Here is a 7,754-nt window from a genome sequence, read left to right on the forward strand (position 1 = left end):
AAAATTTTGCAGGAACCCAAAACTTCATTCATACATACTACCTTTTTGACCAAACAGAAACTAACCGTAAGTAGACGAGAGAAATTAACTACTTACCACTAAGCAAAATTAAAAATATTCAACCAAAAACTCGTAGTTTTGGCGCTATCAATCAACAATATTTTAATATTCCTATAATATTTCGACAACATATTAAAAATTGTTAAAGGTTAGAGAAAGCTGTTTTAAACCTTATATTACCTCACGTAAGAACTAAGCAGTTTTGAGAGAAATTTTGTGAGAAAATTGACTTCAGCAGATCAATGTTTCTGTAACACGTACGTATCGTTGAACTTATATCGCTAATACATATTTTACATTTTGTTTATTTACTAATAGTAACTTCAAAGTTTCATTTCTAACTTTTTACTACCTCATACTCACAGTACTAGGACAGGAAAGTACTGCTGACGTGTCATCACATTTTTACAATAGTTTTTTTAACCCGAAATATCTTTTGAGGTCCCCCTCTGATGAAAAATAGTCTGCGCCTAATTATGTTTCCAAAAAAACTGAATAAAGAAAAATCGTTGAAAGCTAAAACTTTATACATATTTCGTTTTGCTTCTAACAAGCAGAACCTACTGTAAGTTTTACATAATATTATTTTAAAAACTGCTTAGTTATTATATCATTATAGTCAAAGTGAATCGAAATGCTAAAACTAATTAAGGAGTGGTTACATGTTTATGTTATTATTGAATTTTATATCACGTTATTTCTATCGCTTAGAATTTGTAAACAACGTATTTTGAAGAGCTCTCATTTTACGTGCATTATTTGAAAAAGTATAATGCGTCTCCTTTAAAATCCATTTCTTTAATCCGAATAGAATCCTTAATAATAATAATAAAAAAAAAAGATCCGAAATAAACGCTTTCATTGGCTTTTTGTGAGATAATACAAATTGAAAAACCATGTAAAAGAATTTTCCAGAGTAAAAGAAACTAGAATTACTCGGGCACACAGTAAGCTGGAAATATCTTGACGGTAAAACCTTTCCATAATACATTTCACTCCTTGACTATTTATACTTCACATCAGTTACCATGGGAACCTCGTTTTATCACTTTAGATAGTAACCATCTTATTTGTTAAAAGCATTCATTGCAGTTCTCAATAGACTCAATTTCAAACCCTGGTATGAATAAATATGTTAGTTTTTAACTTAGTGACGGTATGGAATTGAAAAGGGAGAACAGAAAATAAATAGCTTTTCATTTTTCATTAAATTTACAGACTTCATCTTTTTTACATTCTCTGAATATTTACTTATCTTAAGAATTTAAACTTAAGAACCTCAGAGACCAAGACGAGAATCAAACCCGCAATACGTTCCTAATCTTTCGAGGTACCATAATATCCTACCCTCGTCACCAGTGTAATAACTCCATTTTTTTAAAATGATTTAAGAAGCGTCAACATCTGAGGTAATTGGCGCCCGTAGCTTTTTAGTCATTGTACTACCGGCCTCTGGACAGTGTTCTCTCCTAGGAAGAGACAATCTGAGGGTCAGCAGCTGGATTCGAACCCGGGACATCCGCGTAGGAATCCAATAAGCTAACCGCATAGTTAATCCCTTCCCTACTGATCTAATACAAAGAACTCCAGAATTGTTTCGAGATATTCTTTATTTGTTTTTATTTATAATACTAATTTTTTACCTAAACTAAGCATACGTTTTTCTATCACATGGTATAATTAAATTAATTCTAGTAACTATATTACAAAATGTTTTTCATAAAAGTGCCTATCACTTTCTTTTGTTTTTTTTAGCAAACAAAGTTTATTCTCTCATCTGTGTTCAGTCGAGTAAGAGTGTTTTATAAGTTCCAAACTAAATGCTTCCTAACTTCTGAAAGAAATGATACGTCACAGTTTTATTTCTTCAAATATGAACTTCTTTATAGGTATTATTATTTTTTAAATACGTTACTTTATTTTTTAATTAAGTTACAACAATGAGATCGATCATCAATAACTTTACTTTGTGTAACTATATTTTGTTTAATGTAATTATCTAACAGAGCTTTTATATACGTATTATATTTTTTTAAGTACTATACAATAAAAAATTAATTTTTATGTTCAATCTAGGTTCTTTCATCGTAAATTTGAACATGAAGGTTGGCCTCTTGATAAGTCTTAAGTGTAAAACATTTCAAAGCTCACTAAGAGGCATTACTATTTAAAAAATAAAAAGTTAATCTCCTTAAATTCTTAACTTAAAAAAGTTATAAGATCATAGAAGCACAGGATTTAACTAAAAACCATATCAAATCTTAAATCTGGAATCTTAGCCGAATCCTAGTTTCATTTTTAACTTGGCTTTTACTTCAGTATAATATATTATTCAGTTTGTGTAAACATATAGTCTTTTTAAAAAAGTTTTTGTTTACAACTTTATCAGTAACTCTATCACTCCGAGGGAGCAGACTTTCTTTCATTAAACATTCTCCCCTCTTTTTTTTTGTGTCTGTGGCGACACGAAGAGGTACTAGGGTCTAGTGTCTAAGTTAGAGGATCCTCTTAGACAGTCTTGACCATCCAACCCTGGGGAATTGTGTGTTTCTGGACCCACTGAAGAAGACCTATTTCCGAGTGGCGCTACTTTACTAGCGCTACCTTTGGAGCTTTAAGGTTTGGAGAGGAGTTTCTTATGGCCAGCTTGCAAACGTACAAGTTTTTCCTACAAGCTTTGATGGTCAAATGGTTTGATGGTTAAATGACATACCTAATGCGGTTCCAAAACGGTTATAACTAGTCTTGGATCTTGACCAAGGGCTAACGTTGTTTTAATCTGCCTTTTCATAGTCACCAAAGGCACAGAAAACATCTGTTCAGGGTGTATCGCTGTGCAGACCCTGTGCAGAAAGGAGGCGCGGATACTGTCTGTTAAGCGCGTGTAAAGTGTCTTAAGAAATCGCTAGTTTGGAATATGGGACTTCGGAGTCTAAAGGAAACAATAAGTAAAAGTGACTGATGGGACCTTGGGTTCGCCTCCATGTCTAATATGATTAAAGCAGCGTTCTTGTATTTTGAAGCTAGTATCAAGATAATCTATCAGGATGTACAGCATCCTTAAGCAGTAATGAGTTAAAATAGTATCCTCTTAGAATGTAGGTGTAACCATTGGTAGCGGAAAATATTACGAAGGCCAAACCAAACAGAGACATCAATAATGTTCTCTTAAAAATCATTTGGATGAGTTAGCTCATTCAAAGGACCACCCACCAAACGTTTTGTACTATCGGAATTGATTGCTTACAAAACAATTTCGATTTGCACCTTACTAACCTTTAATTCCGCGTATCCGCTTTTGTATGATACGATGTAAATTAAGAGTAGTTTGTTCCACACCCATACCCGAGCATGATGGCTTTTTCCATTCCTTAAGCACTCACTGATTATAAATATGAAAGACAACAGCAAAAACGCAGCAGCCCTGCATTACTCCTTTCTTACCACTCTATACATGCTGATATCAAAGACTTCTCTTTATTTCTTGGTTTTGTATTTGGTTATTATGTTTATTAAAATTTTTAAACAATAATAAATTAATATTTTCCTCCCATTTTTTTTTAGAGTTCTAATGAAAAAATGGAGACACACAGAAGTAGAAAAAGTCTTTAAGAAATTAGCACATTAAATGATGAATCGGCATTGCCCAAGGAAAGCATTAATCGAAGAGCTCTTCGTAAAGAAAATAGCCTATCTATAAAAGAAATGCTTATTTTTCGCCTCCAGAGAAACAAACGTACACAGTTCATACAATGCATTTACCATCACAAAATTCACACCCTTTTACAAAAATTACATTTACAGATAGTACCATAAACTATAGAAACACTAATACAGACAAGAGTAGAGAGATATTTGTACTGGGAAACATCTCATTACAGAGGACAAAAGACAATAGCTGCTAAAGACAACATCCAATAAGATAACCAATTACCTCGAAGAAGATAAAAGTGAATTACATCATGGTACTCCGAAGTTTTCGGTAAAAATGATTCGCTTATATCCCCACCTGTTCAAGATAACCATTCAGATCAACCACTCTTATCTATCGCAAAATGTCCTTTAAAAAGGGTATTCGTGGAATTTCAAGAAGAGCTATCAAAGCGGGTTGTGTTACAATTGATGCTGCAATCATCACATTCTACAGACTACATAATCAACATATTTAAACAAACAGACCTACCTTGCTGCTGTACAAATTTTTTCACATTAATACCATCACATGGCGGAAGAATTCAATGAATTCAAAATTAAAAATTTTCAAAGAAATTAAAAAAATTAACATTCTAATTTAGAATTAACACAGAAGTATGAAACAAGGAATGGAAGTCTTGCAGAAGAAAAGCAATCCTTTAAGTATGACTTCCATATGAAGAAACCTCACAAGTTGGAGAAAGTTTCAAATTCAAAAGATTGCAAAAATTTCACAGAAACAAATCAAACATTAAACTCTATACAAACAGACGTAGCCAAACACAGTGTCTTTGTAACACATTTATTGTTGTACTATTTTCGGAGAATACTTTCTAACGCAATGAAGAACAGCTGAAGAAACAATCATGGAACATTTATTTTTTAACATGAAAAAGTTAAATACTTTTTTATAATATCCCGAGTTTTCAAAAGCAAACGGCCATTCTATACGTTCACAAAGTTGCCCAAGTGAAACAAACTTTTACTTTGAAATACCCATTACACATGATGAGCTATACATTTTATCTACTAACATACAAGTTATCAAACAAAATATTATACATACAATACAAAACATGGGCATTCTGAAAAAAAAAAAAAATGTAAACAAGTAATATATTTAAACTCAGAACCACTTCAATGAAACAACACGAAGTACATACTTAGAGCCTCAAAAAACTCATTAGTATAAAACAAGCAAGTAATTTATTCAAAAATAATAATTCCTTCATCAATGTTCATGTAATGTGTAATGAGTTGTAATGTGGCAGACCACCAATAAATTACTTTTTTTTACAAACATTTTTATGAAAACATTTGTTATAATTTCTCTTTACGAAACTTCTATTTTAGAGAAAGATTTTAATTTATTTTGGAAAATACTTTGGAGGTTTTAGATTACGCTGGAAAAGTGCTAAATAAATAAATTTGGTAGAGCCATGATCGACGGTTCATTTGGTATTAGCTCTAATTGTACTCGTATTAGATAAATTTAATTTCGTTGATTTAGAAGGCCAAGTTTTAGTATCTGGTAAAATCAGTAATGAATTTTTTTATAATCTGTCGATATACGTATGAGGTGTTAATTAGGATCATGAATTTGAAAAAATAGACAATTTATTAAATATCAAGTTAAATTTGTTCTTATAGGAGATATGAATGCTAGAATAGGAGATTCTCAATTAATGCCTGAAGTTTTAATGTAAGGGAAATTAAAATTCAGTCTGAAAAGGATATTCAATTATAAATAAAAAGGTGCAAAATTTTTTGAAACCTGTGCTAATTGCAACTTGATAATACTGAACTTCTGTGGGACACACAGGAAGCCGTATAAATGTTTGTTGAAATGATAAGAGAAAGCAAAAGTCAAAAAATTAAACAAAATATAAATGGATTGATTAGGAGTGCAAGTAAATGCTTCTTTGGCTTAATAAGGCGGGTAAAAAGTAAACTCATTTCTCGGGACACAAAAGCGCTTCTCTACAAAACCTTCATCCGACTAGTACTATGGTTCCGAAGCGTGGGTGATGACCAAGGCAGATGAACAGGCCCTTTCGCTTTTTGAACGGAAAGTACTCCCTAGAATCTATAGTCCTACACGCGATGGGCCGAATTGAAAAATTAGGAAAAATCAGGAATAGTACTGTTCTGTTCAAGGATCCTGATGTAGTAAAGATAATAAAGCTTGGCAGACTGCGATGAGCAGGACATGTCTGAAGATGAAATTCCTAGAAAGGTACTGGAAGGAAGCAAGTAAGGATCCAGGAGGGTAGGCAGACCAAAGCAAGCAGCGCTGGGAGGATAGTGTGGCAAAGGATGCTGCATGTATCTTAGGACTTCGAAACTGGAGGGCGGCTGCGCGGGCACATCTTGAGGAGCTAAGACTCTACATGAGTTGTATCGCAATTTAAGAAGAAGCAGTGCAGGCATTTGAGGTGTAAATCCTTTGTTCTTTTGAACATGTTTAGAAAAACCAATTTAAATTTATTTAAATATATGTACATCCGTAGTAATAAGAAATATAAATAACTTAAATTTAAACAAAGAATTTTATCAAGAAGTAAATAAATTTAAAAATTTATATGATACTAAAGGTTTTAGGAATGCCAAAAACAACTAAAAATTTTAAAGCCGGAAATACAATGACTAATGATGAATGGATCAAATATTTTGAGGCGTTAATAAATCCAGATTTTAGGGCAGTTGCCTTTTGTTATGCCCCACCTAGAATTTTAGTACCGGTTATTGATGACCAGTTTACTTTCAGAGAATTAAGTTGTGTATTGAATCGAGCTTCAGAAGGTAAGGTACCTAGCCTAGACCGAGTGCCAACTTTTTTCATTCAATCTCTTATTCTTTAGGTTACCATCAAATTTTTATTTAAATTAGTAATGCAACTAACAACCTCCATTACCTCATACAATTACCCAATAAAGCAGTTTGCATTCTCCTTAGCCTGCCACCGCATGCAGTATTTACACATATTATCCTCACACTGACTACTATTATTTTATGATTAATATATATCAGAGTGCGTGCGCAAATAAATTTCTCAATTTTCATATTTCTGTATTCTACATAACAAATACAACATGAAACAATCAACGCACATTTTCTGCAAAACACTTCCTTTTAGCAGCTTTCTAGGTCATGCTTTACTCACCTACTATTCTGCACAACATCTATAAAAAGTTTCTTATTTATACTTAACTTCCTAAACTATATTGGTTTCAGGTATCATTTTACAATCTACAGAACAGTAATTTTACACCTCTTAGAAATTAAACAAACGTAGTTTTCAAAGAACAAAATATACACAAATCAGCAAGTTCCCAATATTTCATTTGGACATCTTTAGTATATTTTATCTGGTTTTATAAGAAAACAAAAAACTTATCAATCATAAATCAGCTTATTACCACTTAAAAACATACGACATAGCTCATAATCCTAATAGATACGTATGTAAATTACTAGAGTACGGCCACAACCTGATCATATGATTGCCCCAATAATGGGTGCTAACTTAATAATTTTTTTCAATACATAATATACAATAAATTTACAATAAAAGGTTATATATGCTTTTTAAAACATAATCATAATATAAAAGAAAATTTAATAGAAATTATTAAAGGTTTAATCGCTGACGTTCACAGTATTACTATTCGAAATCCACTTCTTTATATTTTCAGGGGAATGTACACCTTTATAAGGGATTTGGGTTAGTTGGTGATCCTGAGGATCCGTAGTGACATACCTATCATTATCCAATACCCTTTTACTGACATAAATGTCCTCAGTATTTTGGGAGAAGTTTCTTATTCACCTGAGGAGTAACTGAGGATTGCATAGCGAAACCCCACAATCGATTATATTAAAAATTAGAAAATGATTGTTTAATATGTGCAAAATATTTTCTTTCTTTTGTTTGAATATATAACAAAGAAAATATCTTATTTTAGTATTGATCAAGATCTAGCCGATGAATTAATACCACC

The 7,754-nt window shown here is 32.1% G+C and overlaps 1 long non-coding RNA gene across 2 annotated transcripts; it reads left to right on the forward strand.

The window, feature by feature from the left end:
* The first annotated feature begins 4 nt into the window (after nt 1-4).
* LOC141456414 (uncharacterized) lies at nt 5-4,915 on the forward strand. 2 transcript variants are annotated; one of them, XR_012459745.1, is made up of 3 exons: nt 5-625; nt 1,816-1,949; nt 3,625-4,915. It is a non-coding gene; the product is annotated as an uncharacterized lncRNA (long non-coding RNA). The 2 variants fall into 2 exon arrangements; XR_012459746.1 differs by having other exon boundaries at nt 6-317.
* Nucleotides 4,916-7,754: the final 2,839 nt, after the last annotated feature.

This window comes from Rhodnius prolixus, unplaced genomic scaffold (assembly GCF_049639745.1).
Source record: "Rhodnius prolixus isolate KJV_2025 unplaced genomic scaffold, Rpr scaffold_4, whole genome shotgun sequence".
Taxonomy (NCBI): domain Eukaryota; kingdom Metazoa; phylum Arthropoda; class Insecta; order Hemiptera; family Reduviidae; genus Rhodnius; species Rhodnius prolixus.